Raw genomic sequence first — 22,374 nt, 5'->3', positions numbered from 1 at the left:
CTATGTTTATGATAGTAATATACATTTTTCCCTACTAGGCTGTTTATAACTTGTTTCCTGTGCTCAAAACATTTAAAAATATAACTTGGCTAGGGAATTTCAGGATATTTATTTCCTAAATACTAGGTTTACATCAACATAAAACTCCTGTTTTATATCATTGTTTATTTAATATCACTCTGATTTTCTCTATTTTGAGAGTGCCAGCTTAAAAGCGTTTAAAAAAATCAAATCTGCTAAAATTAATGTTATTCAATGCATTTCAAATTAAATCCATTAAATCTTAAATATATATAATGTGCTTTTGACTGATGAAGCCTTCGATGAAAACAAATTCTAATCCAACCCAGGAAAGTGAAGAGTTAAGTATGCAATTTAGGAAAGAAATATGGCAAGTCCATATATGTGGCTCAGTCTTCGAGTGATGCATCGCTCTAAGGGAATCCTGTCTCTGTCTGCACTATGTTATGACCCTCGTCATTGCCTGCCCTGGAGCAGTTGCATATGCATCTACTTCTCCCACTAAGCAAGTCTCTCCTGAAGGGCAGAAGCAAAGGAAACCTTTGTAATTTCCATGAGGCATCCCACAGCAATTTGCACAAAGCAGCCACACAATCAATGTTAAGTTATCAGAAGAGCAAAGTTCTTGAGTTTGCCTTAACACACAAGACCCATGAAAAATGAAAGGAAAAGTAACTTACACACATGGGGTGGGGTTAGTGGTAGCAGTGGTAAGAATGTTAGCAAGAAACCTCAAATGAAAATACTAAAATACATTGTGACTTCATCAGTCACTGATGTGCTTAAATAAGAGTCAAGATTTTTTTTTTTTTTTAAGTAACTTTTCATACTTCCCAAGTTAGAAGCTGGGGAAGCTTCATTATTTTGTTTGAAAGTTCTCTGAATTAGACACACCCATATGACACAGCCAATGTAAATAATTTGTTCTCCTGGTGTTGTCACTGCTGAACAATGATGAACGGATCAACAGTACAGATATTCCCCAAGGAAGACTGACCTATTGTGTAAAAAATACATCCCCAAACAAGGAACTGTATTTAGGATAGGTTTCTACTTTCCGAATTCTGGCACTCCCTTAGTCCCTAACTGCCTATGAATCAGTCTCCTGAAAAACCTGCAACTGATCTTTCAAAAGCAATGCAATTCAATTCAACAAACATTTATTGAGCACCCACTGTATAAAAAAGCACAAGAATGGAAACCTGAGGGAAAAGGGCCAGCAAAGGAGATTGATAAGAAGCAACATACAGAATAGAAGGAAAAGATACAGAAGAGAGAGGTGTGTGGAATACAAAAGAGGAACTGGTCAACATTCTCAGATGTCACAAGGGGGGAAAGCTGAGATCTAGAAGAAAAGGTATCAAAATTCTTACTGAGTAAATGCAAACAATGGGATCAATAAATAAGAAAATGAGTGTCTTTCCATGTAAAGAATGATTCTGCCTTATAAATCTATGCCCCAAGAATAAGTTCTAATTCTATTAATGTCGCTACTAACCTTCCTACCATCCAGACCAGAGGTTTCTTCCTTTCCTTCTAACGACAAATGTGATCCAATACCAAGTCCTATCACTCGCACCCACAAAATTAGGGTCACAGGCATGGTAACACAGGTTGTGTACTGCACAAGGATGTGAAAAGGGGAGGAGCATTCAAACCAAAGACATATCTTTAATAATTTTCCAGCAGAGGGCAGTCAAGTGTCTTATTCTAATAAACATATTACAACAATTTTCTAACAGATGGAAGTAAAATGTCTTAAAGAAGTGGCACTTTTTTGTTTTTTTATTTTTTATTTTTTTGAGTTAGGGCTCACTTTTATCACCCAGGATGGAGTACAGTGACAAGATCACAGCTCACTGTATCCTTGACCTCCTGGGCTCTGGTGAGTCTCCCAAATCAGCCTCCCGAGTAGCTGGGACCACAGGCACATACCACCATATTGGCTAATTTTGTTGTTGTTGTTGTTGTTGTTGAGACAGGGTTTTACCATGTTGCCTGAGCTGGACTTGAATTCCTGGGCTCAAGCAATCCACTCACCTTGGCCTCCCAAAGTGCTAGGATTACAGGCGTAGGCTACCGTGCCCAGCTAGGGGGACCTTTTTTTAATTCACAAAATGTACTAAGTAGGTCAGTGGTGGCCTTGCCCACAGTATTTCCATCTATTTTCAAGCTTTCATTCTGGCTGCAGCTACCATAAATGAGATTCACATAATATCCTGCAATAGCTTCCAAACTGATCCCCTAATTTCTTCATACTTCAGTCCATCCTACAAGCATTTAAAAAAAAATCCCAAAAGTACTGTTTTGCTAGTACAACTTTTCAAAAAATCTTCAGTGGCACTATGTTATTTTTTTCAATCTCACAGTCAAGGCCCTTCATAGCATGTCCTTAACCTTCTCTTTTAGTCTATTCTTTCACTGTTCCCAAGAGGTGCCCTACTCCTAGCTGAACCTAATTATTCTCTACCTTACATATGTCCTGTCCTTCCCTGCCTTGCTGTCTTTGTTCATGTCATTCCCTCCGCCTCGAATGCTCTCCAAACTCAGTCTTCCTGGCAGAAGTTCTAAATTACATTCGGTAGTATATTCCAGGGAGAGGTTTCTGGATGACTTAACATTGTCTTCAGCAAGCATCTAAAGAAAAATCCCCTCACTTTGGCTTTGGTTCGTTTATTCCAGTTATCTATTGGTGTATAACAAACTACTTACAACTCAAGACAATGATTATTTTTATTATATCTCACAACTCTGTGGGTCAAAACTTAGGGCAGAGCTTGAGCATTTCTGCTGTTCTGTGTAGTGATGTTAAAGGTTGCTCTAGGGTACTGATAGTCAGAAAGCAGGTGAAGGACAACTTCACTCATATTTAGTAGAATGGCTAGAAAGTTGGGTTCAGCTGGGAATGTCAGCCAGATCATCTATACACATGCCTCTATAGCATGATGGCCTCCAGCTGGCTGGACTTCTTAAATGGTGGCTCCAAGCTCCAAGAGCAAGTGTTCCAGTAAACAAAGCAGAAGTCACATGGCCTTTTGCAGCTGACCCTTGTAAGCCAGGGTCTCTTTGGCCATATTCTATTGACTGAGGCAGTCATGAGCTTGTCCAGATTCAAGAGGAGGGGGCGTCGACACAACTTTTCAACAGGAGAGTGTCAAAGAATATGCAGCCATGTTTTAACACTGCCTAAGTTAGGGTAGAAGGGGGATAATACGGCAGACTTCCTCCCAGAAAGGTCTGAGCCACTTCTCTTGCTGTTCCCTGAATATGTCACTGTCTTATACTTTTTCCCCTCGTATATCTTTCCTCTGCCTGGAAAGCATCTCCATTCCTCCTTCTCCCCTACAAGCATGTCTAATTGTCATACACCTTTAAGGACTTCAGCCCCAAAGGACCACCTTAAATTTGCTTTCCTCCAAGACTCCTTTCTAGATCCTTTCAATCAGTTTTAATCTCTTGTTTCAGGTTCCCTAGTACCTTTTTCTTCATGATAGTACTTTTCCTATTTATAATTTTACATTAGATTTTCATTTATGTATGAAGCAAAAAAGAAAGGAAAAAAGAAAAATAGAATGCTGTAAGCCTGTGGCCTTGTACATTCTCAGTCAAGTTTAAAGAGGGCGCAAAATGCTCGATGTAACCAGACTCTTGTGGAATCAAGGAGAGGGCCTGAGTCCTGTGTCCAGGCTGATGCCAGATGAAGGTGACCCAGCACATGTAGCCAACATACTTTAAAATATATTATTTATATGTTTATTCCAAATTAATAGCAGTTGTAATTCCTATAGATTCCAGGAAAGATAAACAAACTTGGGGAGAAGGAAGGTTTAGTGTCTTGTGTCCTGCTTAATGATAGTTTCTAATACTACATACACTTTCGTCCTCAAAAATGCTCAAAATGGAACTATCCCATGTCAGAGTAAAATCCATATCCTGCATAATCTACTGAGGAGATATACTAATGGGCCTGTGAGGTAATACAAACAACAAAAGCCAGTAATTCAAGCTATCCAGTTTAAATAACCATATAAGAAGTGCAATTTTGAGCTAGAAAAGATCTAGTTCAATCTTATGATGAAAAATCTGAGGCCCACAGAATGTGACTAGTCCCCAGAGAATTCATTTTCTGTATAAAAACAAACACAACAAAACCAAAGCTACAAAGATCCATGAAGAAGATATGTACAAAAACTTTTGTGGCAGTACTGTCTCTAACAAGGTGGAGAGACAGAGTGTGTCCGTAAATGCCCAGTACTCGGAGAAAGGACAAATTGTGGTATCTTCACACAAAGAAACATTACACAGTAGTCAAAATTAATGAACTAGAGCTACAAATATCAACAGGTACAAATCTGAAAAATGCAACAGTGAATAAGAAGGCAAATTGCAGAATACAAAGAAAATGACAACACTTATATAAAATGTTTAAATAAGTAAAATGGTACTACAAATAGGTTGGAATTACACACCATATATGGTAAAAGTATAAGAAAATGGCATGGGAAAGAATGGCTACTTCAGTGGGGGATGAAGGTGTACACAGGCAGCTTCCACAGTATCCACCCATTATGTTTTCTTTCTAAAGCTGGATGGTAGGTACGTAGATGTTGGTTCTATTATACTTTATAACTTCTGTAAAGCTTAATTATTATGCAATAAAATTTAAAGATGAAAAGATTGGTAAAAACAGCTTTTACACTTTTTTAAGACCTTTACTATAAAAATTCAGCATAAACAGAGGGAAATAAAGAATTAGGCAGTCTACACAGGGAATGATTCAAGACCACTGGGATAGGCTATGTGAGAAAAAGGGAAAGCAAAGACGCCTCTAGTTCTCCAAATAAGGTAAGAAAAACAAACCAAAGATCCAGCCAAGACCAAACGTGGTGGCTCATGTCCGTAATCATAGCACACTGGGAGGCTGAGGTCGAAAGACTGCTGGAGCCCAGGAGTTCACCAACCAGCCTGGTCAACATAGGGAGAACCCTGTCTCTAATTAAAAATAATAATAATTTAAAAATAATTTTTAAAAAACCCAACCAAGCAAGCACATTTAAAAAATCTTAAATAAACCACATCCCAGATTCCTCCCTCAACTGTTGCATTTCTGTTTTATGAGTGCCACCTACCCCAAAACTTCCACTCTAGACAAACCATAAGAAGACAGGATCAAACACCACACAACACAGAACCCTGCTGCAGCCTCTGGAATGGTAGCAGGAGTGGAACCAACAGCATAACTAAGACTTAGTGGGCATATATTATGTACCAGGCATGAACGCTTTGAGCTTTTTCTGCATTCTCTGCATTCTCTACTTAATCCACACAACATCCCTAAACGTGGGAATTGCTACCATGGTCATTTCAGAGAAGCTAAAGAAATTGCCAAGGCCCCACAGCTAGCAAGTAGTGGAATCAGGAGTCTAATCAGATCCAGATAATAATTAACGTGCTTTTCTATCTAAAATGAGAATGACCAAATATCTGTAAATTAACTCTTCAAAAAAGTTACCTCACATCTGGCTCCAAAGCATGTTTAATGAGATTAAAGTAGCTTTACTTTTGTAGTGTAAGTATTTCTCCTTCTGCAATACAGCACAAAGAACTTTACTTTATAGATCATTCTCTTAAAAAAACCACCTGTACTATGTTCACATGGTTGTCAAGGTTTAAAAATGAATACAAATAATAACAGAAGCAATTCCAAGGGGAATGTTTCTTTTGAGAGAGAGGATTAGATGGAAACATTCTAAAAAATGAGAAAAGGAACGCCATCTGGAATAATTTTATTTTCTCACATCTTGGATACCTCATAGAGTGAAAAAATGTGAAAATAAAGGATCAGGAAGTCCTGAAGTTGAAGAGTCTCAACATCTCAGAATCCAAGATGACACCTTGAATACATAATATAATTGATAGTTGCTTATGAATAGATACTCTCTCTGGATTTTTCTCCTTTTACTAACAACTAACACATTTACATCATTCATCTGTTAATAAAAGTAGTAACTCATGTCTCAAAGAAAGGCAAAATCCCATTCCTTTAAAACAAAGAAGGAGCATATTAGTTTACCACAAAACAGATCAATGTGTAGCTATTCTATCAAACTGGTACTTCCCTTTCAGGCAAGCAGGTACCACACACTGTAGCAGTGCCCAAGACTCCCAGAAAAACTCAGCAACGTCAAAGCCCGAGGTCTTCAACCCTGGCTGCCCAGTAGAATCACCCGGACTTTAAGGAATTCTGAGCAGACTGTAACTCTACATATGATTGGTAAAACAGTAAAGTGTCTAGCAGATTACATAAGGGAATATTTTCTTGATCATGGGGGAGGCAAAGATTACTTGCACAGCAGAAAGTGCTAACCAAAAGGGAAACAGATTGAGAAACTTAACATTAACATTAAAAACTTTTTAATCAAGAGACATCTAGTAAAAAGCAACCCATGATGTGGGAGACAATAGTGACCAGCACATTCATCAAAGAACAGAGTAAGGGGCTTGGAGCTGCTGTAGCCATCTTGCCACCAGAAAGGGGCAGCTGGTCTGAAGATGAGGCGTGCACACAAAGAATAAGATCCCGGGCCATCTTTGGAACCTTAAATCAAGATATGCCCAAAGTCAGTCCAACCCACGGACTGTTTGGTTGTATGTGTCAACAGACACCCTTTTTCATTTAAGCCAGGATTAGCTAGATTTTCTGTCACTTTCTTCATAAATAATCGCAAACAATACTCAGTTCAGACCCACTCACACTTTAATTCTCAACTCTCTGGGCACATTAACAAGCTCTTTTTTGGTCAATTCACCAGGTGTAAATCCACATGTCCTCAAGTCTGATTTCATGATAACTCCAAACTGGGGTGGTTACTTGCCTGATCTTACACAGAAAAGGCTATGTTCATTTTCCAACAATCATCTTTACCCTTTGGAGTCCGACTTCACACTATGCCTAGTTGTAGCATTCACTCTGATATCACTTCATAGTCCTTTCTTTCTGATTAAGTCTTCTTGATTTCTTGAGTCCCCCTCTCCCAGGGCTCAGAGCTCTAACAAACACTACTTATTCCAAGCAATGTGGTTCACTTGTTTATTCACATGTTCACCTAAAACATTTATTTAGTGATAAGTGTGTATCAGTCCACATATTTATAACTATCACCATATCTTGTATAATAATCCCTTGAGCTTTCAAATAATCATTAAAACTTCTAAAATTCTACCTTCTTAACTTTTACGTTTAAATAGCTCATAGGAGTCTGCCTTGCACTAGTGGCACTGGAATGCTAACATTATATACACACTTAGCCAGCATGTTTTTAGTAGTCATTGCTTAATTTTAAAAATGGTTTCTTAACTTGTAACCACTTGGATTTTTTTTTTAATCTTAAATTTTTCTGCAAAACTCTCCTTGACTTTTAATGTGCTTGGAAACCATTTTGGAGTGTCTTTGCCAATACAAAAGCCTTTTCTTTAAGCCTGGCATAGGCTGGACTGTAGTGAGTGGCATAAAGAGGAAGCACACTGATTTTTTTGCACACTGATTTTTTAAAAAGTGCCACCAGATGTGAAAGAGAAAATTTAGACTCTGAATTCTGAAATTCAATCTAGCAAGAAAGAAGCAACAAATTCTTAAGGCATAGTATACTTCAGCTATCTACCATAACACCATTTCCTCTTGTAAATGAGCTCTTGATTAGAGAGAGTCTGCATCATTTTTTACTACAGTTAACAAGGTTCATATTACTTCAGTGAGTGCTATTGGGAAGGAAAAATGGGGTGTCTTTAAAAGGAACTGGTAGTGGTCAAATAAACGAGACACTAAACAAGACCTTAAATTTTGCACATGGAAAGTCTCTGCTTTACTAAATAACATTTCTGATGGATTTTTTGAAGAATAAAATATTCGTGTCTAATCCCCACATTACAGATTAATAGCTGTCCAACACAGCCTGAACTGAGCAAAATAGCAGTGAGAAAACAGATCAAGGCAGGCATTCAATGTGGAGTGAAGACTTGGAATTTAATTTTGAGATAGATCTGAAGCCGCTGGAGGGTTGTGAACAAAGGAGTGACATGATCTCACTTATACCTAAATCAAAAAGAATTACCCCAGCAGGTGTATGAAAAAAGACTATCAAAACAGAAGAGAATATTATACTGCTAATAACTAAATGAAATAAATCTGTAAGTTGCTGTGAAAAGATGTGCAATCATACGGTTAAGTTGAAAAACTAAGAGGCAGAGTATGATCCTGTTTGTGGAAAAAAAATATGTATATACACAGACACACCACATGTACATATACTGTAGTGATATCCTTTGGATTTTAGAAAATTTACAGCTGAAGAAAATAAATCCACATACCCAAGTTGTTTTAAATATACTTAGAGGTTTTCCAACAATGGAATTATTCATTTTAAATGTAAACTGAATTAAAATTAAACATTAATGAAATGAAAATTTAAAAATCACTACATTTGTTACATTTCAAGTTCTCCATAGCTACATGTGGCTGGTTAGTGCACACCTTACCGAACAAAGCGGATCTAAACAACTGTAAAACATACATAAGGAAAGCTACTCATCTGACAAGGGATTAATAACCAGAACATATAAGCATTTCAAACAACTCTGTAGGAAATAAAACTAATAACCTGATTTTAAAATGGGCAAACAATTTGATTAGACATTTCTCAAAAGAAGACATGCAAATGACAAACAGCCACATAAAAAGGTGCTCAACATCACTGATCATCAGAGAAATGCAAACAAAAATTACAATAAGATATCATGTCACCTGAGTTAAAATGGCTTATATTCACAAGACAGGCAATTACAAATGCTAGAGAGGAAGTGAAGAAAAGGGAACCCCTGTACACTGGTTTTGTTTTGTTTTGTTTTTTTTCTTTTTTGAGATGGAGTCTCGCTCTTGTCGCCCAGGCTGGAGTGCAATGGCATGATCTTGGCTCACTGCAACCTCCGCCTACCAGGTTCAAGTTATTCTCTTGCCCCAGCCTCTTGAGTAGCTGTGATTACAGGCGCCCACCACCACACCCGGCTAATTTTTTGTATTTTTAGTAAAGACAGGGTGTCACCATGTTGGTCAGGCTGGTCTCGAACTCCTGACCTCAGGTGATCCACCCATCTCAGCCTCCCAAAATGCTGGGATTACAGGAATGAGCCACCACACCAGGCCCGTACACTGTTGGTGGGAATGTGAATTAGTATAACCACTATGGAGAACCATTTGCAGGTACCTCAAAAAACTAAAAATAGAGCTACCATATGATCCAACAATCTGACTGCTGGGTATATGCTCAAAGGAAAGAAAATCAGTATATTGAAGAGATATCTGCACTCCCATGTTTGTTATAGCACTGTTCACAAGAGCCAAGATTTAGAAGCAACCTAAGCACCCATCAACAGATGAACAGATAAAGAAAACGTGGTATTTTTACACAATGGAATACGATTCAGCCATAAAAAAGAATGACATCCAGTTATTTGTGACAACATGGATAGAACTGGAAGTCATTATGTTAAGTGAAATAAGCCGGCATAGAAAGACACACATCGCATGCTCTCACTTATTCGTGGCATCTCAAAATCAAAACAATTGAACTTATGGAAATAGAGAGTAGAAGAATCGTTACCAGAGGCAAGGAAGAGTAGTGGGGAGTTGGGGGTATTGATGGGGATGGTTAATGGGTACCAAAAATAATAGAATGAATATGACCAAGTATTTGACAACACAACAGAGTGACTATAGTGAACAATAATTTAATTGTAAATTTTAAAATAACTAAAGAGTAGAATTGAATTGTTTGTAACACAAAGGATAAATGCTTGAGAGGATGGATACCCCATTTTCCGTGATGTGATTATTACACAATGTGTGCCTGTATCAAAATATCTCAGGTACTCTATAAATATATACATCCACTATGTACCCACAAAAATTAAAATAAATAAAAACATGATGTTACAACAATTTTTAAAAAATACATAAGGAAGGTTATTTTCTTCTTGGGCTTACAAATGAGGGTGGAGGAGGGGTCTTTTACTTCTCACTTTATGCCTTCTGGAATATGTATGCTACATAATAAATATATTTTTTCATGCTTGAAACCATTAACTACAGACCAGGGTGGATCCAGGTGGTAGGGTATCTGAACCTTATGCAACTTTTCTAGACCTTTCACAGGAAAAGAATACAAAATTATGAATACAAAATTAGAAGAGAGAGTGGAAGTATATATAGAACAGAAAAATTACACATTTTAAATAGCTGAAAATAAACATCATGAAATTCAGAAAAATACCATCCTGTTTTTATTTCTCCAACAAACCTCTATAATGCTTTTTTCTAAAAGTTTTGATTATGCATATTTTGACAAATGACAATTTTAAAATACAATTTTCCACATATAAAATTAAAAAACAATTTGGTATCTCTTCTAATTATGCTATAAAAAGAATTTTGAGAAGTATGTGTTGAGGAAAGCTTCTTTCACTTCACAACCCATGTCAGGTTTTTAGGATCATTGTAAAATTTGGGAAAACTTTCATAAAATTTTTTTCATTTATGAGTTGCAAAATTTCAGGGTATTTCAAAGTTTCTTATGTGGCAACTAATCTATATACTCTGAATTGAAGATACTCATTAATTATAAAGCTCATTATAGTTACAAATTATCACATTTTATGTTGTCTTTCTCTATATGTATTTTGTGGTTAAATCAGAAAGAAACTTAAGTGTTTCCCCAGTGTATTCATATGATTCACTTTTTTGTATTAACTAAGTTTTCAAGTAGTCTATCAAGCCTATTTATTATCTCTATTAGAAACTTTTCAATGAATTACTGCTTTTGTTATAATCTATTTTTTACAACATGCTATTTGATATTAAATAATTTCTACTTATTTCATTATTCATCTTTGTTGCTTTAGTTTTATGTTCCATTATCTAAATTATCTCAGTTCTTTAATAAATAAGTGCAAAAATGAGAAAATAATTAACCCTATGTGCCTAAATTAGGAGTCTATAATTTCTCACTTGTCTTATTGAAATGTTTCAAAATATCTTTTAAACTATAGTTTAAAGCTGTATATTCTCAACTCAATTTTCCTTTAGCCAGATCTGATAAATGCCTGTGATCATTCCAAAGCAATCCCATGTAAGGAAATGTGATAGAAGGACGGTCAGAGTAGAAAAAAGATAGCAGTCTTAACTACTAATGCTTAAATACCTTTAAATTCTTCAAATTTTGCAAAACGATATGATCACGTGAACACATTGCTAGAGGTCCTCGCAGAGCCTTGGAGGAGGTCTGTGCAAGTCAGAGGTCCTGAAACCTAAATCCCAGTAAATTTGCTCCTGGTAAATTTGCCTCTGATTACAGGCAAACATAGCAGTTAGAAGATCCAACTAAAGCCAAAGGTCATTGGCTCAAGCCCAGGAGGAGTTGGGTGTTTGTTCCCACCTGTCCCTCCACCCTCATATATAACATTCAATTTCAGGGTGTCATATACTTATAGGAAGGGTTAGTGCAAAGTCTAATTTACTTTCCCTGACTTTTCTACATTGCAAAACTAGAATTGCTTACATTCCTCATTTTTGCCAAAATTGAGATTCACACAGGTTGAAATCTTAGTTAACCAAAATCTCTAACTTACCAGAAATTTCTTCAGTTTCAATTTCACCAATCCATTGTTTCCATTGGCACATCTAGTCTCTGTCTCTCTACAATTCTTGAAACTTTAGCCCTATTTTAACATACCAACTCTAAAAGTTTTATTTGCCCCACACATTCATTAAAATTATCTCTCATTTATAAAATATGGGCTAAAATCATGATATATTTACTTGGGGAGAGAAATATTCATTGACAGAGCTCAATACAGTACTTCATAAGCTGAAGTAATGTAACTAGTGGTATAACACAGGAAACAATAATGACAGCATTATATTCACATTGCTCAGCTACATACACAAAGAGAAGCCTGCATAATATCAAATGGATAAATAAAGCAGAAGTCTCAACTGGTTTTTAACACAGTTAAAGTTAGTTTTCAGTTTCTCTTTACAATTCATCCTGTATTTTTAATGTAGGGAATTTCAAGGTATTATGGGGGTCATTACTTCTTATTAAATATTTTATTGATACTGTTTGCTATCTCTGTTTACTCTTTCCTACTTTTAAATCCAGCAATAGGATTAGAACAATTATTGCTTTCACCAAATTCACCAAATTCTGAAATATCTGAAAAATACATACAGTTAAGAGCACTCTGCAGCCAAACTGACTGGATTTATATCTCAGCTCCGCCATGTTCTAGCTGTATGATTTTAAGCGAGTTACTTAACCTCTCTGTGTCTCATTTATCTTATTTGTAAAATGGGGATAAAATAGTGCCTACCTCATAGGTATACTGGTGAGGATTACATGAATTCATGTTTGTAACTACTTAGAACAGTGCCTTACACACAGCAGTGTTGTATACGTGTTTGTTAAATATAAGAAAAATATGTAACCATGTATAATATAAAATGGGCATTCATTAAAGAAGCTATAATCAAGAAATCAGGTAACTATTCTAATTTGAGCGGAGTTTTACTATTTTCTATCGAGTACTGTATATTTCAAACTGCCAAAGATAATCAGTTCAAATTTAAAAGCACAAACACATTTCTGGGCCGAATAAACAATTTGTACATTATCAATACTATATCTATCACTGATCATGAGGAAGTCAAAGACTGACAAGCAGCTTAGTAGAGCCTGATGTATGTGAAATGGACTCCAGTTGGGCAGCTTTAAGGAAGTTATTTAATTTTTTGGAAACTCCGTTTCCAGATTTGGGCAAATGGGTATAAATACTACCTAAACTTCTTAAGATATTACTTCAAATTACATTACATAAGACATATATAAAGAGCTAGTATGTAGTAGAAGATACTTAATATAAGTTATTATAATTGCAATTGACCATAATTCTATTTTGCTAATATTCCTCTTTATATATTATACCAAACATTATAGACCACGGCCTCTCACCATTCTAGCAGTATAATTAAGAATATTTATCTTCCCTATTCACTTTTGTTAAGATGTCAAACATAATCAATGTCTGACCTTGTCTTGGACTGAGACTTAATAACATTGGTGAAAGAGATCCTTCATGGATATTTATGAATGCAAATGTGACACATAACGTCCTTTCATTAGTAGTTACTTACATTATTAAAAGTTTTACAGAACTTAGATAAACTATCCTGGAAAATAATAATCTTATCTTAGATGTTTTCTGTGTAATAAATGTTTCAATTTATAGCACCTTTTATGAGAACATACAAAAATCTCAATATATGCTATTTTATAAATCTTTTCATCATATCTCCATATTAGATCACAGCAAATATTAATGCCCAGTTTTATTTTAGAAAAATATGAGAGTAAAGATTTATGACTTGCCTTCCTAAGCATGCCAAGAGGGGAATTCACATAATTTCTCACTTTTCTGAAGGAAGCCTTTGCCACCAGTACTGAGAACGCTATAAAATTAAGTACTGGAAGCTAAAATTGCTAAATATTCTATAAGCCATGAAAAAAATGCTTACCCACTCCCATTCCTGGAAAATGCATTAACTAATGTTCCTCAAATATTTTTCCTTGGATTAGGCAGAAACAGTTCAAACCCAGAGAAGACACATAGCTTTCACATGGAATATTGGCTATTAAAGTGTGCACTGCTGGAATGTAATTAAACCACACTGTACCCTCACTTAGGTGAGATTATAAAAACCTAGAAAAGAGTCCTTCAAGGAAAATGTGTCAAAACCATTTAAATTAATTTAGCACATCAAATTTCACTCTATTTATTTGGAATTGTTGCGGTTATTTTAACATTTAAAATAAGTAACTGATAAATTGAATTTGTTTTAGAATCCCCCACAAATTTTTCCTCAGATCTATTATAAAACACCAATACCAAGTATGGAAAGGCTCATGCTAGAAAATGTAAAAACATTATTAAGGGAAATTTTTTTTAAGCAAATACAGAAATCAGTGCAATGCGATCACACTGATCTGGGTGAAGAAGAGCCCAGAGTAAAAGAAAATCATGTGTAATAGGATATCTCTAGTACAGCCAGAAGAAGAGGGATATAAGAGGGAGTTAGGAGTGTGAGAAGTTTGACAGTTCTTAGACTTACTGATGACCCTGCCTGGTTCCAGGCTGATAGAGCTAAATCCTAAAGTATCCGTCTGATAAATATTACATTATTTCCCCCAAATTTTTGCTCCTAAAAATAAAAGAATTTTTTTTAATTTTTGTATATACAAATACATATATACACATATACTTATATGTCTATAAATGTACTTCTAACCCCCAAAGAACAACATGATAGATCATATTTTAACAGGAATGAAGGTAATAGATGGGAATTTTGTAAATGTGTAAATCAGCATTATGATTATACCATTAATATTAATGTATCAGCACAGAAAAATGTTGATAACCTTGCTGTAAATGTAAATCTAAGCCAAAAATAAGTCCTTCCTCACTTGCTCCCCTCAAAACATTACAGCAGCTCTAACAATAAGACCATTGATTAATTTATATTCCAATCTGGGAATGGTTATCTAGGTCTGTGGCAGCAGCCGATTTCAAAATATCACTGTTAGTCTATCATATTTATAGAAATCTTTATTTTACAAATGTGTATCGAATGTATATGTTATAATCTATGGAATATAATTTGGTTTGAGGAATTATTATAATTTTATGACATAAACAATTACATAATAAAAAGTAAATAATAAAACATATAACTTTATAAAATACAACATAGGCCAGGTGTGGTGGCTCACGCCTGTAATCCCAGCACTTTGGGAGGCGGGCAGATCATGAGGTCAAGAGATCAAGACCATCCTGGCCAACATGGTGAAACCCTGACTCCACTAAAAATACAAAAAAAAAAAAAAATTAGCTGGGTGTGGTGGCAAGCGCTTGTAGCCCCAGTTACTCAGGAGGCTGAGGCAGGAGAATCGTTTGAACCCGGGAGGTAGAGGTTGCAGTGAGCTGAGATCATGCCACTGCACACCAGCCTGACCACAGACGAGACTCCGTCTCAAAAAACAAAACAAAACAAGAAACATATAACATATAATCATAAAACATATACTTCATTAGATGATTATGCATTGTTTTCCTACTTTTTTGGTTCAGAAATGTCACATCATCTAATAATTCAATGATTTAGATTTAATTTCTATACATTTTCCCCAAAACACAGGCAAAACTTTCTTTTCCTTTAAGGAAAATTATTTGTTAAACTGAAAATAATGAAGACTAAGTTCTCCATTAAATGGAGAAATAAGGCAACCTAGCAAGTAACAATGATTTCCCATTTCCTGAAACCCTGACCTAGTGGGCTCAGTGCAAGAGATGAAAGGACCAGAAACCTCCATCTCTGTTCCGTTTTGAGTTACTCCTCTGGCAGCCTTCTTGGCAGCTTCAATTGCCTAAAAGGTTTATTGTTTCTTGGAAAAAATATATTTCATAATTACTAAGTGTCACGGTAACCTAAGATTTGACACTTTCCGACTGGCACTGTAATGGAAAGAGAGCCATCCTCTACTACTCTGTGACCTTGACCAAGTCACTGCATATCTTTGAGCCTTGGTTTTCCTCATCCATGAACCAAGATGAAAACATTTGCCCTGCCTTGTTCTAGGGATTTCTGAAAGGATCAAATAAAGTAGCACTTTGAAATATTCTATGATATAGCAAGTGTTAAACAAATGGGGTGCCATTAATAGTTGTAAGAATAATACTGATTACCTAATTAAATTAAATATACTTAACTATAGTGGGGCCTTCTGAAACTCTCTCACTTAAATAACTTCTATTCTCCTGTAGCAACTCCAAAACAATACTAGGATTTATTCCTTCCCTATTATTTAGGGAAAAGTCTTCATGGCCTAATGGCTAAAGTATCTCATTACTATTTCTCACCATGCGCTTGAAGGCTACTTTGCCTACTTAACAATAAACATCATTTCTAATTAGAGGTATGAAGTACCTAAAATAAACATGGCAATAACTTCCAGTAACAATTCACATACACACACACACACACACACACACACACACACATACACACACAAACATGCACTCCACTTAAAAGAAATATAAACATTTTTTTAAAATCTCTTAAATCTATAGGGCCTTAATACCTGAAGATAGCAATAAGAAAGAGGATTGTATGTGTAAACTCTGCCAAAGCCAACAATAAGACATTCTCAAGTTGTGTTTGAAATTCTTTAAACAAGGTAGCCTTTTTAGCGAATTAAGATAAAGGTGTGAAACATTTGAGGGACAGGGCATTTGGCTGGCATTCTGCCACATTCTGCACCAGATAATTTTAGTTGCTGCTATTTGTCTCGTATGTTTTTTATTCTTCCTCTAGGGAAGTCAAAGCCTTTTCACTTGCAGGCAAATTTTACTGTAGCTCTGGTAACTACTTTACAAGGTGATAAGCATTCACAAGAGGCTTTTATTAGGCCAGTAGCTAAGGCAAAAACTACATGTACATATTTAAGCAACATGTGTGAAATGAAAGACTTTAAACATATATGAGTTCCAGGTTAGCAACTAAAACTGCTTATCTAATGAAAAGGCTGGGGATAAGAGGAAGGAGCATTTTTAAATAGTCTAAAATACAATTATAAAATTGTGTATTTTATTTGCCTTCAACTCAACATATCAGGTTGTTTAATTACCTATATCATTTCCTGCATTTGCTAACCCATTGCTCTATTTTGCCCATTTGCCCAAAGTGCTTCCCTCTATCATTTTCTCAACTGACTTTGCAAAGTTAGAACAGTACACTGTGCTTTTACCATGCTTCTTCTACTCAGCTGCACACACAGTGCGCCAAAGAAGTAAATAGTACAAACTCTATGGTGCATGCAAACTACGAGAGCAACTAAGCATTTAAATATGAGAATATAAACTAAGACACAAGGTTTAACAGTACTACACTAATTGAAGAGGAAAAAAAGACAATCAGAAAGGCACCAGTCAGCTGGCTGAGTGTGGTGCCACACACCTGTAGTCCTAGCTACTATGGGGGCTGAGGTGGGAGGATCTCTTGAGCCCAGAAGTTTGAGGGTGTAGTGAGCCATGAGAAGGTAGGTCTTGGTCCCAGACAGACCTGGATAAGGAAAGAGAAAAGAAACAGCCCAGGAAAAGACAAGAATAAGGAACCAATGTAAACTTCCAGGGCCCAGAGAGACTGAGCAAAGAGCTCCAATGATGGGCAATGGAAAGGAAATGAGGGGAAACAGACCATTTGTCATTGTACTAGACTACTTTTTACAGACCATGAAGTATAATATAATCAGTGATGTTCGAGTCTCTTTCTATAATCTGCAAGTTAATATCATAAATCTAACAAAATAAACTCTCCTTGGTTTATAAAGACACAGTGATTTTCCTGATAACTCAACTTTCCCTGATCTGTTCGCTCAACTATAAGCTTACTGAGAATGATTTCCATCTTATATTTATTCCCAAAAGTTGGTCACAGTGTCTAGTATATTAGCAGATAACAAAATAAATGCTTCCTTAATTCTACAGCACAGAGCCAAGGGGTATGAAATGGACTTGGCCAGCACAGAAGCCTTTCTCAGTTTATCACTGATAGGCACATCCCATAAGGAGGTCAGAGTTTCCCAAAATAAAGTCATGATATAATTAGAAATCAGAGAGAAGCAACAGTAGAATCTCAAAAAGAAAGTACAGCTGACCCTTGAACAACACAGGTTTGAACTGCAGGAGTCCACTATACATGTATTTTCTTCCCCCTCTGCCACTCCTGAGACAGCAAGACCAACCTCCCCTCCTCCTCCTCCTCTTCACCCTACTCACAGTGAAGATGACAAGAATGAAGACCTTTGTGATGATTCACTTCCACTTAATGAATAGGAAGTAGAGTTCCTCTTCCCTATGTTTTTCTTAATAACATCTTTTTTCCCCTAGCTTGCTTTATTGTAAGAATACAGTATATAAAACACATACCATACAAAGTATGTGTTAATAGACTGTTTACGTTATCAGTAAGACTTCCAGTCAACAGTAGGCTATTAGTAGTTTAAGTTTTGGGGGAGTCAAAACTTATACACAGATTTCTTACTGGGCACGGGGGTCAGTGCCACTAACTCCCATGTTGTAAGGTGTCAACTGTATTACGAAAAGACAACCTACCGAATGGGAAAAAAAAAATTGCAAATCATATATATCTGATAAAAGGCTTCTATCTAGACTATATAAAGAACTCTTACCATTCAATAATAAAAAGACAAATAATATGACTTAAAAATAAAATATCTGAATAGACATTTATCCAGTGAAAAGATACAAACGGCCAATAAGCACATGAAAATATGCTCAACATCATTTGCCATCAGGTAAATGTAAATCAAAACCACAATGAGATACTACATCACACTCACTAGGATGACTATAATTTAAAAAAAACCAACAACAGTAACAATTAGTGTTACCAGGACGTGGAGAAATGAGAACCCTTGTACACAGCTGGTAAGACTATGAAATGGAGCAAATCCCTTTGAAAAACTGTGTGGCAGTTCCTCGAATGGTTAAACATAGGACTGCCACATAACCTAGCAATTCTACTACTAGGTATACACTCAATGAAATGAAAATACATGTTTACACAAAAGCCTGTTCACAAATGTTCACAGCAGCATTATTCATAATATCCAAAAAGCAAACACAACATAAATGTTCATCAATCGATGAATAGATAAATAAAATGTGGGATAGTCATACAATAGGATATTATTCAACAATAAAAATGAATGAAGTAATGATATCTGCTCCAACATAGAGAAGTCTTGAAAACATAAAATAAGCCAGTCACAAAACCTACCTATTTTAAAATTTCATTTATATGAAACACCCAGAGTAGGCAAATCTATAGAGATAGAAAGTAGATTCCTGAGTGACTTGGGCTAGGGGAAGGAGGATTTGGGGGAAATAGTGAGTAACTGCTAATGGATACAGAGGTTTCTTTTGGGGTGATGAAAATGTTCTAAAATTAACTATGGTAATGGTTGTACAATTGTGTGGATATGTTAAAAGCCATTGAATCATAAACTTTAGGTTAATGCTATGGTATATGAATTATATCTCAATAAAGATTTTATTTTAAAAATAGTTTCTCTGGGGTGATGGAAAAGCTTTAGAAATAGACAGTGGTGATGGTTTCACAACATCATAAATATAATTAACACCACTAAATTGTACAGTTGTAAATGGTTAAAACGGAAAATTTTGTTATATATATTTTAACACAATATTTTTTAAAGAGAATGGAAAATATATATGTATATGTATAATATACACATATATGTATATTAGCTTACTTTCCCCTGCTTTAATAATGAATGGATTCTTTCTCCAATAGACTCACTTTGTCCAGAGTAGGAAAATCTCACATCTAAAACGTTTAATAAGCCCAAACATACATAAGGGGAAAGTATTAACATGACTTTGGGAAATTTATTGAAACAAATCAATCAGTTAAAAAAAAAATCTGTAAACGATATCAAAACATCTTTAAACACTACTGAACATTCTGTTTTCAATGTTATAATTTATAAATTTGATATCTGTAGTTCTTTAACCAGCCTTAACACTGTTTTTGACAAATGATGTTTGTTAATTGTTTTGCTATTTCATGTTGTGAGGAAATTAATTGACTGTTACAATTCAGGTTTTAACAAATTGCATTTGTACTATCCTTTGCTAATTATGCTGTGCTTAGATTTTGCATAACAATTCACACGACATTTAATCTCCTACTTTAATTTCAAAGCAACTTATTTGTAAGTATGTAAATGTATATACACTTCATCCTGCACCACCAGACCAAAACTGATTGTGTTGTTTCTAAACCAATTTTAGACACATACTTACACAGAAATTCACACTCATGTGAATAAAGTAAAAGTAACATTTAAATACACACCACCTTCTTCGGGTTTCAATAGGAATGTAAATACATATATACACATAGAGGCCAAACAAAACGTAGTGCATGGAGTGTAAAATGCATGTGCTTTACAATAAATATTTCTACACAAATATTTTCTAATACACTTAAAATTATTACCTTAACATGATATTTTGAACATATAGTACTTTGATGGGATTTAAAGCAAGTCTATTGTGACAGAACAGTAAATATTCTACCACAGTTGCATTTTATACAAAATAAAGCATCAATATCAGAAACTGGAAAAATTAAAATGTCAAACAATAGTACCTTTCTCATCAATCAAGCTGATTTTAGAGAAATAAATACAGAATTTCAAATCTTTGATTATTCAAATGTACTTTATTTTTAGTTGACAATCATGAGAAATCACTTGAAAATTATGGTTCTTTTAGGCTCATTACAAAACAGTGTTAATCTTTTAATCCTTCTAGAAATTGTCCTGACCCTTTTCACAAGATGGCGCCTAAAGCGAAGAAGGAAGCTCCTGCCCCTCCTACAGCTGAAGCCAAAGCGAAGGCTTTGAAGGCCAAGAAGGCAGTGTTGAAAGGTGTCCACACTCACCAAAAAAAAAAAAAATTCCGTACCTCACCCACCTTCCAGCAGCCCAAGACACTGCAACTCCGGAAGCAGCCCAAATAGCCTCCGAAGAGCGCCCCCAGGAGAAACAAGCTTAACCACTATACTATCATCAAGTTTCCGCTGACCACTGAGTTGGCCATGAGAAGACAGAAGATAACAACACACTTGTATTCATTGTGGATGTTAAAGCCAACAAGCACCAGATCACAGTCTGTGAAGGAGCTCTATGACACTGATGTAGTCAAGGTCAACACCTGATTCGGCCTGATGGAGAGAAGGCCTATATTCAACTGGCTCCTGATTACGATGCTTTGGATGTTGCCAAAAAAATTGGGATCATCTAAACTGAGTCCAGCTAGCTAATTCTAAATATATGTGTATCTTTTCACCAGAAAAAAGAAAAGGAAGGGAGAAAGGAAGGGAGGGAGGAAGGGAGGGAGGAAGGGAGGGAGGGAGCACGGAAGGAAGGAAGGAAGGAAGGAAGGGAGGGAGGGAGGGAGGGAGGGAATTGTCCCTAATCCAAGTCACCACCATCTCTCACCTGGATTACTTTTTTTTGCTTTAGGGCACTTCCTACCCTTTCTCCCTTCCAGCTACCAATGAGGTCTTTTAAAAAACCCAAACATGCCAGCGCGGTGGCTCACACCTGTAATCCCAGTACTTTGGGAGGCCAAAGTGGGCGGATCACCTGAGGTCAGGAGTTCAAGACCAGCCTGACCAATATGGAGGAACCCTATCTCTACTAAAAATACAAAATTAGGCGTGGTGGTGCATGCTTGTAATCCCAGCTACTCGGGAGGCTGAGGCAGGAGAATCGCTTGAACACAGGAGGTGGAGGTTGCAATGAGCCAAGATCCTACCACTGCACTCGAGTGTGGGTGAGAGTGAGACTTTGTCTCAAAAAAGAAAAGAAAAGAAAAAAAACCCAAACATAACCTCTGCTTAAAAATCCTTCAATAATTTCCCATTGTGCTTTAAAACAAGATTCAAACTACCAAGCCTTGTATGCTCTGACCTCGTCACTCCTTGAATCTTCATCCCGTTTTTTGCTCCCCTCTCTACTTTGTGGTAGGTACTAGTCCTCTTTCAGTTCTTCTCCTAATCCCAAACTGTTTCTGCCTCAGGGCTTTTGCACGTATTAGATCCTCCACTTGGAACACTTTCTTCCACTCCTTACCTAGATAACTCTGACTCACACTTCAGGTTTTAGCTCAAATATCACTTCCTTTGAGAGGCCTCCCTAACGTCTCATATTAAATTAGTTCTCTCTTGTAATCCTTCTATAGCATCCTTTTCTTTCTTTCATATCACTCATTGCTGTAAGTAAATATGTATGCAGGTGTATATGCATGTGTATGTATGTATGTATATATGTACATATATGTATGTGTATGTGTGTATATATATATGATGTTTGTTAACTGCTTTGATATTTCATGCTTTGAGGAAGCTATTACAATTAAGGTTTTCAAAATTGCATTTCTACTATCCTTTGCTAATTATGCTGTGCTCAGATTATATATATAATATATAGTTTATATATTTTTATTTGTTTCATATTTATATTTTATATTAATATTTTACATATTATATTAAAATATGCATATTATATTTTATAATATAAAATATATATAATCTAAGCACAGCATAATTAGCAAAGGATAGTAGAAATGCAC

The 22,374-nt window shown here is 35.8% G+C and overlaps 1 protein-coding gene and 1 long non-coding RNA gene across 2 annotated transcripts in view; both read right to left on the bottom strand.

The window, feature by feature from the left end:
- Nucleotides 1-21,197, bottom strand: part of LOC126949979 (uncharacterized) — a 30,889-nt gene extending 9,692 nt beyond the window's left edge. Inside the window, exon 1 of the long non-coding RNA XR_007724019.1 lies at nt 36-21,197. This is a non-coding gene — a long non-coding RNA (uncharacterized LOC126949979). The remainder of the gene's footprint in view (nt 1-35) is intronic.
- Nucleotides 1-22,374, bottom strand: part of UMAD1 (UBAP1-MVB12-associated (UMA) domain containing 1) — a 559,686-nt gene that overhangs the window by 108,999 nt on the left and 428,313 nt on the right. The window lies entirely within an intron of this gene.

The sequence above is a fragment of the Macaca thibetana genome, chromosome 3 (genome assembly GCF_024542745.1).
Source record: "Macaca thibetana thibetana isolate TM-01 chromosome 3, ASM2454274v1, whole genome shotgun sequence".
NCBI classification, from domain to species: Eukaryota; Metazoa; Chordata; class Mammalia; order Primates; family Cercopithecidae; genus Macaca; species Macaca thibetana.
Note: the sequence above shows the minus strand (reverse complement) of the source record. Positions and strands in the feature narration are given on the sequence as shown.